This window comes from Dasypus novemcinctus, chromosome 1 (assembly GCF_030445035.2).
Source record: "Dasypus novemcinctus isolate mDasNov1 chromosome 1, mDasNov1.1.hap2, whole genome shotgun sequence".
Lineage (NCBI taxonomy): Eukaryota > Metazoa > Chordata > Mammalia > Cingulata > Dasypodidae > Dasypus > Dasypus novemcinctus.
Genome location: NC_080673.1, coordinates 50,896,570 through 50,919,508, shown reverse-complemented (window position 1 = coordinate 50,919,508; position 22,939 = coordinate 50,896,570). Strand labels below are relative to the sequence as shown.

Below are 22,939 nucleotides of genomic sequence, written 5' to 3'. Positions count from 1 at the left end.
TCAGTTTCTGTTTATCTGTGAATATTCTAAGCTCGCCCTCACTTTTGAAAAACAATCTTGCTGGATATGATTCTTGGCTGGAAGTTTTTCTCTTGTAGTATCTTAAATATATCAGACCACTGCCTTCTTGCCTCCATGGTTTCTGGTGAGAAATTAGCACTTAATCTTATTGGATATCCCTTATATGTTATGCATTGCTTTTCATTTGCTGTTCTCAGAATTGTCTCTTTGGCATTTGACATTCTGCTTAGTATGTGTCTCAGAGTTGGTCTATTTTGATTTTTTCAGATGGGAGTATGTTGTGCTTCTTGGGCTTGGATATCTATGTCCTTTAATAGGGTCAGAAAATGTTCTACCATTATTTCTTCAAATATTCCTTCTACCCCTTTTCCCTTCTCCTTCTGGGACACCCATGACATGTATGTTTCCACATCTTTTGCTGTCATTTATTTCTCTGAGACCTTGTTCAATTTCTTCCATTCTTTTCTTCATCTGTTCTTCTGTCTGTTCACTTTCAGAGACCATTTCTTCAAGCTCACAAATCCTTTCTTCTGCCTCCTCAAATTTGCTATTATATATTCCAATGCTTTTAAAAAATTTCATTTATTGCCCTTTTTGTTTCCATAAGAGCTGATATTTTCTATGTATATTTCAAATTCTTCTTTGTGCTCATCCAATGTCTTCTTAATATCCTTAATCTCTTTAGCCATCTCATTGAATTTATTATGAAGATTTGTTTGAACATCTATGATTAGTTTTCTCAACTCCTTTATTCCTCTGGAGGCTTGCCTTGTTCCTTTAACTGGGCCATAGATTCCTGTTTCTTGGTGTGGATTGTAATTTTTTGTCGGTGTCTTGGCATCTGGACACCAATAATTACTAGAGTATTTATTCTGGGTGAAGTTTTCTCTTTAGTTTAGGGCTTCCTGCCCTTTCTCCCTTGCTGGTTGTATAGTAGGTGCCAAGGATGTAGTTGGTGCTATAAGCTGTGGAGGTTCAAGTTGCCCTCATTGCCCCAGGGAGTGATGATACTTCTCCCAACTTTCTCCTTTGCCAGGGGTAGGGACAGAGTCACAGCTGTGTTTAATAATCCAAGTCATACAGACCTAGACTGCAGTTGCCCAGAGGGACTTATGAGGCTTCTTACCTCTTTCTCCCCTGCCTGGGGTGGGGATGGAGCTGCAGGTATGGGCAGCAATCTGTGCCATGCAGGTCCAAGATGACTGCAGTTGTCCCAGTAGACTTCCAATTATTCAGTCTGTGCCAGCCAAATGTACCTGCAGTTACCTGGATAAGCTGGTACAGGGTCTGCCAGCCTCCTTCCTGCCAGAGTTGGGGCTGAAGCTTAGGGGAGGGCTACAGGCTGATCTGGGTGAAAGAAACCAGTTCCTATGGTCACTGTGATGTCCAGCCAGCTGGGGTTCCCCTCATGCTTGGGGCAGAGTCAAAATGATGGCAATCGGCCTCTTTCTCACTTGGACTGGTTCATACTTTAGCCGTTCTTAGGGTTATACTTTCATCAGCCAAATTTACTAATCAGTAGCTGAAACTGGTGGCCAACCATCTCCTCCTCCCTGTTTTTGGGAAATGGAGCTTCCAATTCCAGCCACAAAATAGTTCCACAGGGGCTTGCACTGAGGTAGGATGATCATCAGCCTCTGCGGCTTAGCTGGTAATTTCCCACTTTTTTTTTCCTCACCCACTTCTGCTATGGCATTATGCTCTTGTCCTATGTTGAAGGACACCATGACAAAAATGCCCTACAACTCTTCATAGCACATTACTCAACATCCCTCTTGTGAAAACTGAAAACACTTGCAAGAAATTTCATTTTGATCTAAATTTTAAAAAGAAGTTCTTCTGACAAGCTAATGTGAATGTGAGACAATTTTTTTTTCTTTTTGTTTTGGCAACAGGAGCTCAGAACCAAATGTAGAGTCCAATTTACAACTCTCCAGGATCTGATAGCCATAAACACGTGTGCTCTCTTTTTCTCAAATTATGTAATATAGATGATTTTTCTTCTCTTTATTTTTGTATTGTTTTATTGTATTGTTTATATTATTCTAAACCAATTCAAATTCTTTTGAAGTAAGGTGGGAATAAATAAGAAATCTATGTGAAAGCTGCTGAGATGTGGTGACTAAGTAAATGAAGAGAAACATTAGAAAAAACATTTGAACAATTTTCATAGATTCCAAGTCTACAGTTTAACTCAGGGGCAAACAAACTATGGCCCATGGGCCAAATACAGATCACCACCTATTTTTGTAAATAAACATTTACTGGCACAGAGACCTACTCATTCATTTATGTATTTTCTCTGGCAGGTTTCAAACACAAAGGAAGAGTTGAGTTGTTGTTACACCCTAAAGTGGCCCTTTACAGAAATTGACAGTGACCCCTGGTCTAGCTAATGGCTAAACTCCAGGACTAGCCTTTTGGTCACTATGTTCTCCCAAAAAGAGAAATCAGAGCCCATATAATCACACAGGAAGCCCATATACATTTTTAAACAACTTCATATATGATACCATGGAGTCAATTGATTGTATTTGTAATACAAATTTGTAACTGACATGGGTAAATTAGGATAAATGTATCTCTTTATTAAATATACTCACCTACCCCACCCCTGCCCAAGATGAATTTATATAGTTTTCTTGATTACACTATTGACTTCTTAAATGATTATTCTAAGTTGAAGTTAGAATAATAAGTATATTAATGATTGTCAACATAACTATGATATATTTATAGTATATTTTATGTTATTTTTGTGTGCATTCACATTTAATTTTCCCTAGAATTTTTTCTATAGTTATTATTATCTCTATTTAATAAATGAGAAAACTGAGGCTCAGGAAGGTCACAGTGATTTTCCCCAAAATCATTATCATCTCTATTTGGAAGAACAAGACCTATTTCAGGTCTTTGAAATAAATGCCATGGCCTTTTGATGCCCCATATTTATATCCAATGTTAAAATGTGTGTAACCAGAATCAAAAACAAAGGAAAATTGCCATTCTTGTTTGGATGAATCCAAGGGCTCTTCCATAGTCAGCCCAACCTCAATAGATAGCTCACCCACACTGTCTGGTGGAACCTTGTAACATAAAATAATTGCTACCATCTTATCCAACATCACTGGATCTGGGTAGTGATTTTGAACATCCCAATATATTTTTCTAGCTAGAGTACCACAGACCTTGCCCTGGTTAGTATTTGTATTATCAAATTTAATTTTAAAGGGCTGCTGTAGTCATAGCCAAACTTCAAAAACATTTTTATATTGCTTTTGAGCTGCTGTAAAAGCTCAGTATCTTTAGATGTGGTTTTACCATAAGCCACCTCAAATCATTTTTTAAAGTATGCAGGGAATAAATTATGAATAAATAAGCGTAAGCACATAAATAAACAATACCCAGTTTCTCACAGCAAAGTACAACTTAAGTCCAGATTTTATAAAATCTCAGAGGTAATTACTATTTGTAGAATTTTCAAGTAACTCATATACCAAAACCTGTCTTTCTAGTGACTAGAAAAGATTATTTTAAATAGCTATCTCTCTTTTTCCAGAGTGTTTGTGAAGATAAAATGACAAACCATCCCTGTTGGCCTAAGTATCTCTTGGTTTTGATACTGAAACTCCTCAATCTGGAGCAAACTGAGATGCTAGGCAACCTAAAATACAGAATGCAAATAATTAAACCAGAGGTCCTTGAAGTTCCCTTCTCAAACTAAGACTTTATTTTCTCAGTGAAATTCATCATTTTTCCTCATAATTAATGGTTATGTGGACCAATGTGCTGGAAGAAGCGACCACTATAGATATATGAGCCTGTTTGAGTTAGAATATGAGTTAAATGTTGCATGATTCAGAATCTCATTGCAATTTCTTTGCTCCACACTATCTACACTGGTCTCTGTTTTCTCTCTCATATACTCTATTTCAGCATCATATCACCCAAGTGATTTTGACAGGGAAATTTAAACAAATGGGAGAAAACTCCCTTGAGGTTTTGAGGAGATTTTTATCACCATCACTGCTGGCGCATTATTGCTTCCAGCATTCAACCAGAAAGAAACATATAAACTTAAAGCAGGGAAATTAGAAAATGTTAACAGAGGCAAATGATAAGCTTTTTGCTTGTTTCCATTTGCTATTGAGTTAAATTATCTGATCTATGAAAGGGAAAGGGAATGGTAGTAGAATATGACTTGCTGACCCATAAAGGGAAGCCCTTATGGCTCGAGGCAGGGTGGCAAACATGGTTCTTCCCAGCTCCATTGCTGGTAGCTGGTATGTAACTTACATGTCACAATTCTACTACACAGAAGAACTGCCCTTGAAAACAACAAACTAGAGTTAGAGGTACAGATGAGTACATTATGAAGACACTACACCCAATACTTCTCACTTATCTGCAGCTTCCTGAAACATTTGGCCAACTCAGAGTACCAGCAGAGGTAGGACCCACTATCCTGAGCTAATCCTCAACTTTAGGAAAATTTAGAGGCCCCATGATAATAAAGGCATAACTTTCTTTCCTACATGATCACAATAGGCAAATTGTTTTGTAAACTAGTATCAAAAAGGAGAGTCTACGGTTACGTACTATTTAAGAAAGATATGAACAAAATGTGTGTATGACATAACCAAAAAGTCTCATATTTCTTGACTATTTTCATTTAAATAAATTGCTATCCCTGGAGTATAGGACCAAATAGACAAGCTATAGCTTTCATCAGATTTGCCCACAGAAAACCAAATATCAAACTGAGCAATGTTTGCTGTACAAAATAATACATATTTTTGGACAATTTTATGATACTTCAGTGAGTTGCTTAAGAAGTTGAACTATTATTCAAATTGATGATTTAAATATTTGTACTGAATATATCTGCTTAGGATAATTTAAGTAAAATAATTTAAAACAAATATATGATTAGGGCAAGGTTGCTGCACAATAATGAGAAAGAGAAGCTTCCAGGTTTCATGTGCTCCTCTCTGGAGGACTATGAGATGCCATTAGGCCAAAACTGAACAAACGAAGGTAATGTGGGCCTGTGGTACTTAGAAAGTAGGACACGCTGCATAATTCCTCGGTCAGTTTGAAGAATGAATCACAAAGGAAAACACTTAGGCAAAATGATGGATGTCTTACCTATTTACATATGCAATGAAATGTTCATTAAAATCCAAAAATATTTAGGGGTAGCTTAAAATTTTTTCAAAAAATTATCTAGAAGAATTATCAGTGAAAAAGTCTTAACATGTACACACAGACACATACTCAAACACAGAAAATAAACAAGAAAGAAGAATCAACCTCAAAAGATATTAAACAAATAATTACAACATTTAAATTTGTGTGCTATTAATAAAAGAATTGAAAAACTAAAACAAAATGAGTATATCAGAACTAGAAAACCATTATTGTCAGAGTGTATGTGCATGTGTGTGCCTCCCTAGAAAGAAATATATGGGGAAGCAGATAAAGCTCAAGAGGTTGAGGGCCTGCTTCCTGTGTATGAGGTCCCAGGTTCAATGTGATAGAATCCCAAATAAATGGAAATAAATGGTAAACGGATGGATCATTCAAAAATTTCTGCTGGAATATGCTTAACTATAATTTAATCATTATCTCCTACTACACAAGTAAGAACAACAAAATGTTGGTAGACTAGGGAGAAAAAAATCATTAAAGAATTAGATGTAAATTATATAAAGGAAAAAATAAGTGATTTCAAATCAAATACGATTGGTATAGTTTTAGGATGCAATTTTAGCCCCATGGTAATTGCAAAGAAAATATATGAAAAATACATACAGAAAGAAATGTTATAATACAAAAAATCAAATAAATATGAAAGTAGGCATTAATGGAAGAATTAAGAGACAAAGAAGGTGAAAGACTTTAAAAAGACCACATAGCAAAAGGGCAGAATAAAACCCTGCATTATTGGTAATTATTTTATTTTATTTTATTTTATTTTATTTTTGGTAATTACTTTAAAGGTAAATGAATTGAACTCTCCAATCAAAAGGCAGAGATGGATAGAATGGATGAAATATTATGACCCAGCTATATGCTGTTACCAAGAAACTCATCTTAAATTCAAAGACACAAGAAAGTTGAAAGTATAAGAATGTAAAAAATATTCAATTCAACAAGATGACGTAACTATTGTAAATATTTATGCACCCAACAGAAAAGCCACCAAATGTAGAAGCAAATATTGACAGATTTGAAGGAGGGAATAGAAGGTTCTATATTAATAGTAGGAGACTTCAATATCCCATTTTCAAAAATGGACAGAACATCTCAACAGAAGGATCAGTAAAGAAATAGAATACTTGAACAACACTATAAACCACCTAGACCTAAAAAACATGTACAAAACATTTCACTCAAAAGCAATAGAATGCATATTCTTCTCTAGCATACATACATCATTCTTCAGGATAGATCATATGTTGGGGCACAAAACAAATCTCAATAAATTTTAAAATATTGAAATCATTCAATGTATCTTCTCTGACCACACTGGAATGAAGCTAGATATCAAGAACAGAGGGAGAACTGGGAAATTCACAGACATGTAGAAATTAAACAATTAATATGATTAAGAAAATCATAGAGTCAGAAACCAAAATACTGGTTTCCAGGGGCAGGATTTGGTTAGAGAAAGGTGAGTTATTGCTTATTTGGAGTAGAATTTCTGTTTGGAGTGATGGAAAAGTTTTGGTTACAGATGGTGGTGATGGTAGCACAACATTGCATATGCAATTAATATCACTGCATTATACATTTGAATGGAGTTGAAAGTGGAAATTTTGGGATGTATACATGTTGCTAGAATTAAAATTTTGAAAGAAAAGCATAGAATTGCCAAAGAGTGGACCCTAATGTAAATTGTGACTATAGTTAGTATATTTATAATAATGTTGTTTCATCAATTGTAACAAAGATAACACATTAATGCAGTGTTAATAACAGGGAAATCCATGTGTGTGAAGGGATATATAGGAACTCTGTATTTTTGACACGATTTTTCTGTATACCTATAATTTCTCTAATAAAAGGAAAACAATAATAGGGGAATATGATACTTTAACCCCTAAGACTTTATAAGTAAAATCAATCTGAGTTCAACATCCAATTCTAGCACTTATCAATTATGTGACCTTGGTTAAGTCTCTAACCTCTCAAAAATGTTTCCTAATCTTTAAAATGGGGTGTATATTTCCTTCCTCTTACAGTTGGTACAAGATTAAATGAGATAATATAGTAGGTCTGGTATGACAAATTGCCTATAGGAGGGGTTCAATAAATGTTTACTATTGCTGTTGCCATTGTTTTGCTTTGCTTTGTTGTTATTACAGACATTTCCACCCTTTCAATTTGCAAATTTTGTTGTTTTAAATAATATCTGTCAGTGCTGATGGGGTTGAGAAATTACTTAGTATTCCAGGGGAGAATAAAAATGGGTGCAACCTTCCTGGAAAGCAATTTGGCAAAATGTAGAAGTAGCTTTTAAAGATTCATACCCTTTTTAAATTCAGTAATACCACTTCTAGGAATCACTTCTAAGAAAACAGTAAAAAATGTAGATAAGGATTATCAGAAAAAGAGATCATACAGAAAATATTCATCACAGTGTGATCACAGGGAAAAAATTATAAACAATTTTAAGTAAGTTGAGAGGAATGGCTAAACAACTAACAATGATTCATATGCCTAGGTACTAGATATCATTTAAAAACAAAATTAGAGAAGGACTTAGAGACCTGAGAAAAGTGGTTTTCCTTAGTTTTCATTGTTATGAACAAGAGCAGAGTCTAAAATAGTGCCTGGCACATAGTAGGTGATCAATCAATAGCTGAACTGAATTAAGCAACACAATTCTAAGTACAGAAAAGTAGAGCACTCATTTTTACAAGCACACACACTCTAATTTCAACTTTGTCACCTGGAGATGTGAATGCTGGGCCACTGGTAGGGTGCAGTCACTAAAAGACTTGCTCTCTCACACCAGTCTGGAAGATTTTAGGTTTTAAATTCATACCTCAGCAAAATAACGGATTACTACATGTCATGTACCTTTAAGATGAATGGTAAGATCTTGAATCATGTCATGCTAAATTCGTGTATGCCAAGGGTCTGCTATATGTATAATTTCTGCCTCATCTGCTGGAAGTAAAATGTTACATAAGAAAACAGCTTATAACATATATAAACAATCAATATTTGTTTTAATCTAAGAAACTTGCTTTAGTCGCTTATTTATTGAATATGTACTAATAATTACCTATTACATTCTAGGCACATTTCTGTGCATTTCTGGATACAAAAAGATAAAAAGTAGTTCCTCAATTGAAATTCATTTCTCAATTATATAAAGGTTGCCACAATTTTAAAAAACCAATTCAAGAGCTTAATTTACCTAATGCCAAGATCTCTGACATTTTAAATGAAATATGTACTGTTTCTAGGGTAGTCATTAAAAAAAAAAATACCCTTCATATGATATCTATACTTAAGACTTCAGAAGTATATTTTCTTTTACAATTTAGAAAATTTGCTTCAAAATACTCCAGGATGGGGGAAAGAGGAGGAATGTAGATGAAACGAGAATGGTCATATGGGTGGAGACCCACAGAATAACCCATGGAATATTGAATTCTCATACTGGTGAGTCCTGCTACATTCCCTTACAGAGTGGTAAGAATCTCTGCAGTACATGGGCAATGCCTAGCAAAGGAGGGTGGGCCAATATGCCTGGCCCTTGATACTGATGCTTGTACTGATGAACCTTTTTCTTGCGAAATGGAAACCTGGCCTGGTTTTATATACGTTGCCTAAGAGCTACCTTCTGAAAGCCTCCGTTTTTGCTCAAATGTGGCTCTCTCTAAGCCAAACTCAGCATATAAACTCACTGTCTTCCCCTCTACCTGGGCCATGACTTCCAGGGATGAGTCTCCCTAGCACTGAGGGATCAATACCAAACTACCAAGTGCTAACTAATGATGTATTTGGAGAAAAACCTAGACTAAAATGGAGAAACATTAAATGCAAATGACTTTTTATGGCTAAGAGATTTCAAAGGAAGTCGGGAGGTCATTCCAGAGATTATGCTTATGCACATCTCAGGAGGATCTCACTGTCTGCCACAGTCAACAGTGCCTCAAATAGGGGTTCTTCTGGGGGCTCTAGAGACATCTACATACTCTAGGCAGGGCAGACGACCCCAAGAAATCAACACCTCGTCAATGAGCCTTACCTTGGATTACATGATAAACCATCTCCCTCAAAGTATCAGAATTAGACTCATTTATAATTTTCCTACACATGGCTCTTCTATCCCATTTATTTGAACCTATAATTAGCACTTTACCCATTAAATATATGTCCCAGAGACTTAAATCTTCCAGCTGTTCATATGTCAGGTGAGCCTTGAATCTCAAAAGAGTTGCAGCCAATACCTACCTCCAGTTTATCAGACTCACCCAGGACAACTAACAAAAGGATGATGATAGGCAACACCCAACCCAAGAAGCAGAGAGTACCTTGAACTACAAACAAGATAGTTCCATCCATCTACCCCATGGGATCAAAGTCCCCTCTTAATCAGAAGCAGAGTTGGGCATCACCATCCCAAAATCTTCAAGACAGAAGAACAAACAAACGTAAGAGGTGAATGGAAGAACTTGTAATATTGATATAAAGACAGCGGTCACCAGAGGTTCTGAGAGGAGGGACAGGGAACAACAGGTATAACAAGGCACAGTTTTGAGACATTGGAATTGTTCTGGATGATATTATTAACACAATGATGGATACCAGCCACTATACATTTTGTCAAAACCTACAAAATTGTGCGAGCAAAGTGTAAACCATAATATAAACTATAGACCATTGTTAGTAACAATGCTTCAATATGTGTTCATCATGTACCACACTAACAAAAGATGTTGTTAATGGGGGAAAGCATGAGACGGAGAGGGGCTGGAGTATACTAGAATCCCCTATATTTTTGATGTAACATTTATGTAATCTAAAGTTCCTTTAAAAACAAATATATACATAAAAATAATAGTCATAATTTGGTCGATATTAAAACTGGCTGATAAGTATGTGGGAGTTCATTGTGCTCTTGAATATTTTTAATATGTTTGAAATTTTATATAATAAAAAAGCTTTTAAAAATAAGTATATTTCTTAATTACACCCATTTAGATTGATTCAGTTTTTCCCTCAATCTCCATTCCCACAGCCTGAAAGAACCACAACATTGATCTTGAGGCTGTTCTAATCTGGTGGCTAGACAATACAGAGGGCCTGTTCTGGTGCAGAGAATAAGTTAATTAACTCTCCTATAACCCATCATTTAATAACTAAACCAGAGACACAGATGCCTAAATCCAGATTAACCGAGAAATGATTTATATAACTTTCAGCTTTCACATTAACCAATAACTTGTAGTGCTATAGGGCTGATTCAGTTGAGCCATGGTGGTGGCCAGGTCCTCACTATTACAAAGGACATCCAGTGATCTGCCGAAGTATACCAGTGGTGGTAATGTGCACTTTTTTGCACTGTCCCAGGGGCAAAGAGACAGAGAAAAATCAATAATTACAGCCTTTAACTCCTTGAAAAAAAATTTGTTCAGCCTGTTTTGTGAGAGGGTTAGGCTTAGAGTGCAAATGATTAATACAATGCCTGTTATAGAATGGCTATGCTTTTCTTTTCCTATCATATTCACTTAATTTTCCCTTTCCCTTTCTCATACCAAGTCATAAGTAGGATTGTGGCACATTTAATTCAATTAATTTGTAACAATTTTTCACTCAAGCAGACCCCACGTGAAGCGGAGTGTGTGAAATATTACAAATCAAATCTTTAAAGCATTACAAACATTAGATCTTCTAAATATACTACTTAGGATTGAACTGCCTGTTGACTTTAATTTCATTAACTCTCTCATGATACAAATAAATTCTATTTAAAAGAAAAGCTTTAATAATTAATATATTTCCATTGAATTGACCCAAGGCTACTGAGCATTGCACACTGCCACCTAGTGTTAAATGTCTCTTTAACTCTAAATGCATAATAGATATCTTCAGGAAAGTAGAAATTATGTATTTTTAAGCTTATCAGAGATCTATTAAGAAAAAATGAAATTATACATACCTTTAAACTACTCCTGTTTCATAAATTAGGAAAGATCTGATTAGGATAGCAAATGTAAAAAGTTGCAGATTTTGTTCATGAAGATATAAAATGTTTTTTTTTTTTAAAGATTTTTAAAATATTGTACATCAAGTATGTAACATATTCTGTTCTGAACTTGATGTATGTTGATGCTATAAGTGGGGACTGTAAGATTATCTAGCAAGTTTGGCATATGAAGATGTTCAGAAAGTGATCATAGGATATTTAATAACCATTAATGATCCTTGAAGCTTTTTTGAAGACATAGCTATAATACCATTCTTCAACAAGTTATAATTTCAATTCAAGAGCCCAATGATTTTTAGTCCTACTTTATTTTCTCAGTGTTGAATACTTCTAGTGTCTTTTGGTTGTGCTAATTACTGGAATTCATCTTGGATCTTTGGGCTAGAAAAGCAAAACCCCATGAAAATTAAACGAGAACTAAAGAAAAGTTTGCTGTAGATAACTTTGTTATAGTCAGGGATTACATTTTATTTGCTTCACTGTATTCTAAAATGGTAGACCCCAGTTTGATATGCACAATGTGCTTTATTTATTTTGAGAAATAAGGTGAAAGGTAAAAGACTCCTACTTCTGTCAATTAAATTTTTCTTAGTGAATATTACTGAGAACTCTTCAGATCATTGTTTCTTTTTTTATTTTTTTTTTAAGATTTATTTTATTTATTTTTCTCCTCTTCCCCCCCCCCCCCGCCCACCCCAGTTGTCTGTTCTCTGTGTCCATTTGCTGCATGTTCCTTTTTGTCCACTTCTGTTGTTGTCAGCAGCATGGGAATCTGTGTCTCTTTTTGTTGCATCATCTTGCTGCCTCAGCTCTCCGTGTGTGCGGTGCCATTCCTGGACATGCTGAACTATCTTTTGCACTGGGTGGCTCTATTTTTGGTGTGTACTCCTTGCGCGTGGGGCTCCCCTACACGGGGGGCACCCCTGCATGACACAGCACTCCTTGTGCGCATCAGCACTGCGCATGGGCCAGCTCCACACGGGTCAAGGAGGCCCGGGGTTTGAACCGTGGACCTCCCATGTGGTGGGAGGACGCTCTATCCGTTGGGCCAAGTCCACTTCCCAGATCATTGTTTCTTAACTTTTTACAAACTACAGTTCCTTTTGAGAACACAAAACTCCAAGGTCCTCCTTTAAAATATTCAAAATTTACAAATAACATATAAAAAAAACTCACATATGGAAAATGTTAAGAATTACATATTTATTTTGATCTTGGAATATACTTTTCATTGCTGTTATTATTCCAATCATTCAAAATCAGCACAAGAATTAAGTCTACCTTTACGTCCCATAAACTTTTTATCTGTGGAAATGTGGAAAATAGAGAACAGCACTGAGTAAATTCAGCATTAGGCCTGTTGCATTGCTTCGTTTTCATAGACAGGTAAAAACATACAGATGGACAGATGAATGGATGGATAAATGGACAGAAGGATAGATGGGTGAATGGATGGATAAATAGATACAGAAGATTAAGTAATAGATGATGATAGAGATAGATAGACAGATGATAGCTAGGGCCTCTCCTTTTAAGGTAGGTACTGCCTCTACCCTCTTGAGAATCATTAATTTAGATAATTCTGACAGGAATCCCCAATCAAAGTCATGTGACCTACAAAACTTCTCAAGCTTCAGAAGGACTATTTCATTTAATCAGCTTAACCAAATTCCTGCCAAGTCTGTTTCACTGTGTTCTGTATAAGGCTGTTTTGAGGCCTCCGCCACACTATTAGGACACTTTGTATGGTTGCTTAACGCAGAAGGCAGAACTTACCCAAAATATCGCATGTCAAGAAACTTGGTTTGGAAAACACGACTTAAGAATACATATAGTACTGATACCCAACTCTTCACACTATGTTGGGACTACACCTATCATGTTAGCTTAGTGTTAGGTAAAATTGTCAATTGAAAGAAAAAAAAATCTAAAGTTCTAGCTCCTAGATATTCTATTGGCTGTATGATATACCGGCTATAACAAGATACTTCCAGGAAATAAATCAGATACTAGTTACAACTTCACCATAAGATAAATCCTGTTGTAGTTGCAAATACATATGCAATATGGCTATAGTCCATAAAACTTCTTAAACATTTGAAAAATGCCTCTATTAATCCACACAGTGGTGAACATGGATAAAGAGAATGAACTAAGTCTTGATTCAAATGACAACTGTGCCTGAGACACTGTAAGATTCCTTGAAAATGTCCCTTATTTCTCAATGCATTTTCTAGACACAGCCTACATTTAAAATTTTGGGGCACAAAGGCTATATGCACCTTGCGTATACACACAATCATAGCACCAATATATGTATTTATGTATTTAGTAACTTCACTTCTTAAGCCTGAATATGATGAAAGTATTCTATAACTATGAGTATGTCTTAAGGACCTCTACAATCAAGGATTTCTAATTCAACATTAAAAATTAAAAAAAGAGCAATAACAAAATGGCCCATGAAGCAGATTCCCTAGGGCTTAAGAAAGCTACACAGGGCATGTTGAAAAGTTAGGGACAGATACAGAAAAGACAGACTGACACAGCCTTCCACCAAACATTAACATTTAACTTGAGATTATTTAAAACGAGGCATTTCTATCTCCATAGATGTGAAAGACAAGAATTTATTCCATACGGATTACTAAAACTATATTCTTATACCTAATATTAGTACTGGCCAGGTATTGCTCATTAAGAAATAAGGAAATGTAATAGATATTCAGTATGCATTTGGCTCACATAATATTTTAACTTTGTATTTTCAGATGTTGGATACTTACCCGAAAACTGACATCATTTTGGTTGCTAAGAGATGCAAGATTAGTTTGCAGTTTTTTCTCTGCCTTTCAGAGAATTGCCCTCTTGGGTTTTACCTCAAAGGTAGTGAGTTAACTCTTCTACCAAGTGGGGATTTACTTGTACTGGGAGATACTTCCAGTATCACAAAAAAGAAGTGAATTCTTTTCAAGTTAAACAATTCAGAATGAATATCTGACTTTTCCCTAAGTTTAATGATTTTCCATTTCAAGCAATTAAAATATAATAGCATTATTCTATAATTAAATCAAACTGATGAATTAATCTATGATAGGAGAAAAAAATCAAGTCAGTCAATTTGCATTCCCAACTGAAGCTCAAACCCAACATTTTAAAAGTATTTTGTACTTATAACTTTGTATGTTTCTTTAAATAGTTGAAAGACTAAACTTAGTAAGTATGGTTGTTCTTATACTTTAGCAAAGGGTCAAAAGCAAAATGCAATTATAAATATGCACATCCTCATTGGGCATTAGTTAATCACAAATAAATATAGATCTCCCTATTCAAAGAGTATACTCTTGTAAAATAAGAGCAGTATTTCCATCAGCAGATATGTTTCCTAATGAAACTGAGCATCTAGCCTATCTTCACATGCACATTTTATAACCTTTCAAGGGCAACCTTCTAAGTCACATTTTTAAAAAGACTGAAAAACCATTTAAATAGAAAAGCATTTTACAAATTCAACATGTTCAGTTTTTAATGCCCAAGTACTTATCGCAAAGCCATTAGTCATTTACTATGATTAATTATCAATGTTTTTCTACAGTATATTGCAAAGGGTCACAACATAATGCATTTCTTTGTTTACCCAGTGAGCTGACATGCCCCACTTGCCCACTCTTCTCCTAACTCAACTTCTTACACCCCATGAGCCAGCTGCCCTGTTGACGAATACTTGCACCTTCTGTGCTGCGCTGACACTAAGTGAGATTCCTATCATTTCTGGTCTAGAGCCCATTAAGAAAATTTCTGTTACCAGCAGGCCTTTGAAATATAGTTGTACATCTACAAAATATTTAGCTAATGCCCATTTTGAGGGGCAGAAGGTGAATTTACCTCAGTCTTACAGGTTTTTACTTATTTAGCCACACCTTTACAAACAAGTTCAGCCGTATAGAGAGGGAAAAGACATGCAAAATTTAACACCTGCAGTCATAAAATGTAATGACCTCAAATGACACATCTCAGAAGGGGTGGGGGGCATGAGCAGCAGAAGAGAAAAGAGAGGCAAAGTTGTTAATCTGCATCATTAAAACAAGACTACTAGAAAACCCTCTCCAGTTTTCCTGCAAGTTTCGTGCAGCAGCAGCAACAACTACCTAATCAATATGCACATCCTCACCCTTTTGAAACCTCTAGTACCAAAACAGAAGCTGCTGGGTCTTTCTCCACCGCGTCCTCAGAGGTAACCACCGCCTAAGAGAAGGTATTTCAGAGGCTCAGGGAGGGGCAAAAACAGGTGTCTGCAGCTCCAGTATCCTCTTTTACTAACAGCTACAAGCCTGGAGGTCCATTCATGACCAGCTCCCTGGCTTGTAGATATCCTTCAGCTCCGAGCTCTGTCAGAGGGGACAGAAGAGCTTGCAGAACCTGCAGGGCAATTGTCAGACTCCAAACAATTTTCTGTACCCTCCTTGTCCGCCCCCCTCCCTCCCCCCCGAAGCCAAGGCCTTTGCTTCCCAATCCTTTAGAAAAGCCCTTTTGGGGATAGGATAAGAAACTCGTGGTGGCCAAAAGGAGACAGGCCTGGCTTCTTTGCTGGAATGAGTTGCCGGGGGTGGCGGGGTGGTCATGTAGAGGGGGTGTTTAGGGGGGAAATTAAAACAACAACAACAACAAAAAAAAAAAAAAACAGGAAATGGGGCAACTGGAGGCCCAGTATAAGCCACCCCTTACACCCTACGCCTTTAGTGACTTTTCTGGGGGCGAGCAGCCGCGGTAGCTTTACCGCCGGGTCCCGGCTGAGGGCGAGCCCGCGGGCCATCGCAGCATCTCCAAGGGACCGCGTAGACCGGAGCAGTCTTGGAAGGTCAGCGGGGCCAGAGATAAGAGTAAACCCGAGACCCGGAGAGTGTGAGTCAGTGTGAGCACACGCGCGCCGAGCCGCGCTGAGAGGAGGTGCAGCGCGGCGACAGGGGTGCCCCACCAGTCAAGGAGGGACAGCGCACCTCACTCCTTAGGCAACAGGGCAGAAGAGGCGAACGAGGCTGCGAGGCTGGGAAACTTGAGGCAAAACAGACAGGCTCACCCCGCCAGAACCCGCGCTGTCAGACACGCTCTAACGTCCGCCGAATCACCCACTGACGCCCACCCCACTCTGCAAAAATCCCAACCGAGCCCTCGGATCCGAGGCGAGCAATTACCTCTCCGGAGGCAGAACAGAAGGGCGTCAGCAGCAGCAGACACTTTTAGCCTGACTTTCCTCCTTTCGAGTGTGAGCGTGTGTGCGCAGAGAAGGCGCTGTAACCTGCTATTTATAGACCCGAGCCTCAGCACCCGGGGCTGGGAACCCGGAGGAAAGCAGCAGGCTCGGCGGCGGCGGCGGCGCACGGAGCCCGCCGGGGCTCGCGGAGGCGCCCGGCTCCCCCCGGCTCCCGGCTGCGGCCGCGCTCCTCGCGGCGTCCCCGCCTGCCCGCCAGTCCGCCCAGCCGCGCGCGCCCCAGAGAAGTTGTCACCAGCGTGGCTGCTTCTCCGGCTGCTCACACGCCCCCTGGCACAATTGCTACTTTCTCCCCTCACCTCCTCCCCCCCTTCCTGCTCTTCTTCCTCCTCCTCTGCTCTCTCCAAGCGGTCTCCTCCCAATGTCACCAGGGCCGAATAGCGGCGGCGGTAGCAGCGACAGTCGCGCAACTGGCGCAGCTTGTTTCACTCCTAGTATTAGGAGTGGAGTTAGTGCCCCGGCCACCCAGCCCGAAATGACCAAAACACGCCTGCTCTGTGTGCTGACACCCTGCACCCGGACCCGCTGCTGGGCCCTCTGCGAGCGGGGACAGCCTCCCTGCCCCGGCTGCAGGAGGCGCAGCTGCCGAGCAATGGTAAGGGGTGACCCGCGGGGACGCCACGCTGCGGCCGAAGCTGGAGAAACCACAGGGAAGGAAACGGCGGGCGGAGGCTCCCCAGACACCAGGGCCCCAGGCAACGCTGTCCCCGTCCCGAAGTGGGAGGAGGGAGGGAAATGGTGTCCCACGTTCGCCCAGATTTCTGCCTGCTGCCGCCTGGGACCCGTTTCTCCTGCCACTCCTCCGCCTTGGCCTGGGTGGAGGGCTGGCAGGGGAGAACTGGGGGAAGCCTCGGTTTCCAGCTCCGCGCAGCCCACAGCCACCCACTGTCAGCCCCCACGTCGCGGCAAGTGGCTGAGGCCGCGCTGCCCCCAACTGGCGGTTCGGGTGCGTGGGGACAGAACCGCACGCGGCGTGTTTGAGGTGTCAGGAGGAAGGGATATGTAATCACGCAGTCTGAACCGAGGCTAAAACTCCCCCACTTCCTCGCCAACAAGCATGCAGCCTGGTTATTCCGGGCTATGGGGTGTGGGGCAAAGCACTCTCCCCATCTGCGCCTTACAGGTGCCACCTGGCGGTTCTGGTAGAGAGGTTTTGATGAGGCCATTCAAAGGTAAGGATACCCAGTACCAGCAGATCAAAGGCACGCTCAACCTTTTCCCTCCTAAGGGCACTTTAAATTAACAGTTCAAATGAATACAATGTAGAGGCTTGTACACTTGTGTTACATGTGTCATGCGAAGAGATTGGAATCCCAAAGTCAGGACAGGGAAATCGAATGGGGCTGTTAGGGCAGTGCTTACAATTCTACAAATGGAGACACTCTGGCTCTCTCCAGCTGTCACCCTTTCTATCACTGTCTGCATCCACGCATCCATTTATTACACAAACATTTGACTGCCACTAAGATGTATGCTTTATCGGTGAGGGCAGGGACATTGTTTTTTTTTCACCGCTCTGTCCCCAGAGCTTGGAGCCATGCCTAACACCCTCTACTTTCAATAAATATTTATAGAATGAATTAATAAGCACTATGGGCCAGAAATTGTGCTTGGCCCACTGTCTCCCGTAGTCTCTGCAGCCCTTCCATTTACTTCCCTTTAAGATATTTCTGCTGCATTTGGCCACCATCACAGATGACCTGGATGGAAAGAATTAGGAGGGTGAGGAACAGCAGACCATGTAGGTCCTGTCTGAACTTGGATCCCCCCTGAGGAGCCAGCCACATCCTTAGATTTTCCCACCATGGGGCTACACTGAGCACACCCATTTTTCCAAGCATGGATTAAGTCTGTTCATAGATATCTATCTGCTGGGAAGTTGATACAACAATGTCACTGAGCACAGTTCCAGGCTTTTCTCAAAATAATGAAAGATCAAAAGAATGAAAGATGATCAGAGTGCCACAGCTTTAACAAGAAGTTGAAAAGATGGTTAATATATCCCTGCTCTAACTGTAAATAGAGTACGTGTGTCTGTGAGTTTATGAATACTGCCATAGAGTCAAAAGTACCAAACCATTTCTCCTAAAAGACACAGTTATAAAACAGATGCAGTAAAACAGATGTCTCTAAAGAAATGAACACTTAAAATGAGATACCTAGAAAAACCTATAATTAAAATCTAGACATAGAGCACACTGACCATTATCTTCTTAACAAGGCTGCTAAAGAAAATATGACAGGCACCTGCTCACATCATGTAGGATGTTTACACTTTTGAGAGAGATAATGAAACAGGACTCTGTCAGATGCATGTATCAAATGGCATTTTTAAAAACCCATCAATCAGTATGTACTTACCTTTTTTTAGTAATTTGGTTATTTGGTGGAGTTTTATTTCAATCAACCTGGAGGATTCAGATGCTTCTCATGGTTTATTAAACTCAGTCAGCATTCCTTTTTGCAAGCACTGAACTTTTGGCTAACTGTATCCCCAAACATAACTCCATTTGCCAATAAAAGATATAATATTTCTCATTTCCTTTTGAAATATCTTCGTAGGGGCAGAGGTCAAAGGTGATTCCAAGTAGTTAACTTGCTGTCTGAACCAATAAAACCAAGCCAGGATCTGCAGATTGGAGTGACACCCTCCTTTTCAGTAAGCGGCTCTCACTTTTTCCTTAGATAAATTTTTCCTGTAGATATGTATTTCAAGTGGGATTGGCAGGTGCAAAGGAAGAATCTATATTTTTATGATCCTTTATTATTCAAAGTCCTTCTAAAATATAGCATCAAATATGCCATAAGTTCTTTTTCTAAAAAAATGATAACTTTATAAAACAAATAAATGTTTTCATTCCAGTTTATAAAAACTTAGTATTGCAAGAGATAGACTTTGATATTCATACATTAAGATAATCTTCCGTGTGTGTGTATGTGCATATTTTAATTTATGGGAGAAGTTATTAGAAATAGAAACTTGACCTATGTAAAGGTCCCTGGCTGTCTCATGGAACCCATAAATAGGAATGCAGCTTGGCATCATTCTCTCCATTTTCCCCCACAGAACTACTTTCTCCATTCTCTCTCTCTCTTTCTCTACCTTCCCTCTCCCCTACCCCTAAGACATTCTCAGTTTTTCTGGTGTGCATTAAGTTACATGGTTGCTAACAGTTCTTGAGCATAATAATTTGTGGGCTAGTTCCAAATCCCAAGTATATGATTTGCCCAGTGAATGAGCCCATGCCATGGCCAGGGGATGGCAGTCAGGTTACATTTTCATAGCAGCTACTATGCTAATCAGGTGGGTAGTAGCCTTGGGGTGAGGTTGAAGGGAAAGGATGAAAAATCCCAGAACATGGAAAAGGGTATTTGGCATTCCTGACCACTAGCACCTCCTATTCCTTATTGTTCCATGAACACTGGCACAAAAGGCAGAAGGAGGGAGAGAAGAGAAACATAAGAAGCAATAATATCTGTGTGCATGAACGCATGTGCATGCTTGAATAGTGAGATAAAATGCTTCTTACTGATGATGGTGTTCAAAAATGGTTTGTCCCAGTAGAAGTAGTAACATGGTTTTATGATCTCTCAACATAGGACTGTATGAGCATGAAGATAGAATCAAGTAGTTCACAGACAGTTTGCTTTAGCTTCTTTTTTCATGGCAAATTAAGTAAGAGATTTTTTAAATGAAGGAAATCAGTGTGCTGCAATTTTACATTTATTGAAGATAAACATGCTGTTCTCACTTTACGTAATAGTTATGTTCCTAAAATTTTATGTAAATCATATATTTGTAAATTGAATCATATTTCAAGTATAATAGGGTAGTGATCTTAACATTTCTGTGATCAAAAACCCCTTTGAGAATTTGGAGAGAGCTATGGACTCTCTCTACAGAAAAAAATGAGCACATGCACACATATTTATTATTGGGTGACATGTGATGTATTTTTTTGACAGCAGTGACTTCATACTTCATGTTGCCTTTGTCTTCTCCCAACCACCTTCAATGGGATAAATGAAACAAAGACTCCAGATTCTTGAACAAAGGACTCAAATGCCCAATAAATAAAGGCAAAACATTGGAAAGGTTGGCATATATGAATCTAAGAAATGACTTCCTCTCCCCACCCACTCCTGCTCTGGATGAGATATAGATAAGCTCTGTTTGGGAAAAGAAGACAGAGCTTTTAGAAGGAAGAGAGGAGCAATGTGGGGAAGGATGTGCATCAAGCTCAGGAAGAGCCCGGGGATCAAGTCAGGATATGGATTCCTTCTTTATGTAATAACACTCGGGTAAAGAAATGTGTATCCAGTTTTCTCATTGGAGCATATTGAGAATCTCAGCCTTGCTAGAAGAACCCAGAACTGAAGGGCATAAAGTGGCAATATAAATGGTAGTGTATCTCATTTAAATACCAAAGGGCTAAGGATTACTGCCCGCCCAGCCCTGGGCGGGGGTGGGGGCCGGAGGGGGCAGAGTGGCGGGTTCCATGGTTTCTAGGTGATATGGAAGGGTCTGCAATGTTCCCATGGACCATCGGGAGCCTGAAAGTTAGTCAAGAGAAGGCACAGGTAGGACAAGAGCAAGGCTACTAGGAAGGCAACCAAATAAGACACCTAGGAGAGAGAGTGGACTGTGTACTGGGATGTGGAAATGTGGCTACAATGGTGTGCCACTGCTCATGCCAGGCTACCAGGCAGTGACATGGGAGCCACAGCCATGACCTTAGAGTAGCTGGTGGCTATGCACTGGAGCAATGCTGGACTTTACTCATATCTCAAGAACAGAGACTATGTTATCACTTCAAAAATGACTCCAGTGAGGCCATCACCACCCAGTTCCCAGTGCCTCCTAAAATACAAGAATTTTTTTAAAAAAAGCAAAATGAAAGAGAAAACCAACTCAGGGGAGCCGATGTGACTTGGTAGTTGAGTACTGCCTTCCCACATATGAGGTTCTGGGTTCAATTGCCGAAGGCAAAAAGACTCTACTGACTGTAAAACATTATATCCTTTATGCTTAGCCTTTTAGTGCCTTTTTCAGGGGGTTCATAGATGCCCCTGAAAACCATCTAGAAATACAAATTAAGAATATTTTCTCTAAGCTATCTGGTTCTTTAAATCTGGTTGTGTGAAGAACTGCTTTAATTGAAAAATATCTGCTTATATATATATATAATTCTCCACTAATGTATTCTTTGAAATTCTATTTCCTAACACTGAGTATAAATATGTATATAAATTATAGCACAATAGTGCACATGATTATGTTTAGTAAATGCGAGAAAATGAATAGAGTCATCAGTAGGGACAATCACTGGGTAAAAATAGCTATATTCAGAGGGGAAGTCTAGAAGGTACTTCACTTCAAGAAGTATGAAGTTTTTTTAAAAAAAAACACATGTTCATAGAGGAAACTTCTGAATTAATTGTTCTTCCTGGCACCATTTTCAACAAAATTCTTTTTTATTACCTAATTATATCACCAGTGGAATAAAATGGAGGAGAAAGTCACATGTCAGACATGTTTGTAGAAAATGTTTTTAGTAATCAGGGGGCTTGACTGGAACAACCAGTTCTTTCAAGAGGTAAGCACACAATCTCTGAATATTTTGGTATATTTTGTTCACTGATGCCTCTATCTTGACTTCCACACTTAACATAAAAATATATCCTTCTCACCCTATTTCCAAAAATTTCTCTACATCCAATCTTCCTGTCAAATTACCATTCTGGGTCTCTTTTTCTTGTTATAATCAGATTCTATCATCTCCTAGTGACCTGCTTTAGGCTCTAATAGATCAGTTCTGATCACCAAAGCAAGTCAGAGAACTTGGCCTTACTAAATCTTCCCAGTTTAACCTGTATCACTAAAGACTCCTCTCCATTAAGACATTTGCTTTGGAATCAGATAAATTAGGTTTCAAATCCTGGCGTTTCCATTGACCAGATGGATCTTTGACAAATCCCTTAAAATTTCTGAATCTCTGTTTCCTTCTTGTAAATTGAGGAGAATAGTGCTTACTTCATAGAGTTATTTTGAGAATCCTCTGAGACTCTGTGACAACACAACTTGTAATCCATTTTGCACTACTTTTCTTTCCAATATCCAATATTCCCTTGCCAAGACAGAAGAGGATGGGCATGAAAGGGGCAAAATCAGAGCCTCACCAGCAAGTCTTATTTACATGTCCTAGGTTAGCTATTTAACCAAAACCAATGACAATATTTGTCATAGAAATGCTGGTCAGCACCTATGAAAAATATGCAATTCTGTGGAAATCTTGCTAAGATCTGTGCCATTAGAGGATTTTACACCTAGTTTGGAATGGAGACTCTGCGGAACACTTTCTTGAATTCACAGTTTATCTTCATAACTCTCATTTCTATAACCTCAATTGAATTCAAAC

The 22,939-nt window shown here is 38.9% G+C and overlaps 1 protein-coding gene across 16 annotated transcripts in view; it reads right to left on the bottom strand.

Moving 5' to 3' along the window:
• The window catches only part of INPP4B (inositol polyphosphate-4-phosphatase type II B), a 902,865-nt gene extending 885,372 nt beyond the window's left edge, over positions 1–17,493 (bottom strand). For 9 of the 16 annotated variants that reach the window (XM_058287525.2, XM_058287567.1, XM_058287621.1 and 6 more), the window contains exon 1: positions 16,444–16,693. The gene's annotated coding sequence lies outside the window, so the exon portion shown is untranslated. Of the gene's footprint in view, positions 1–16,443; positions 16,701–16,819 lie in introns of those variants that run through there. The other 7 variants (XM_058287497.2, XM_058287349.1, XM_058287627.2 and 4 more) reach the window with 7 other exon arrangements.
• Positions 17,494–22,939: the final 5,446 nt, after the last annotated feature.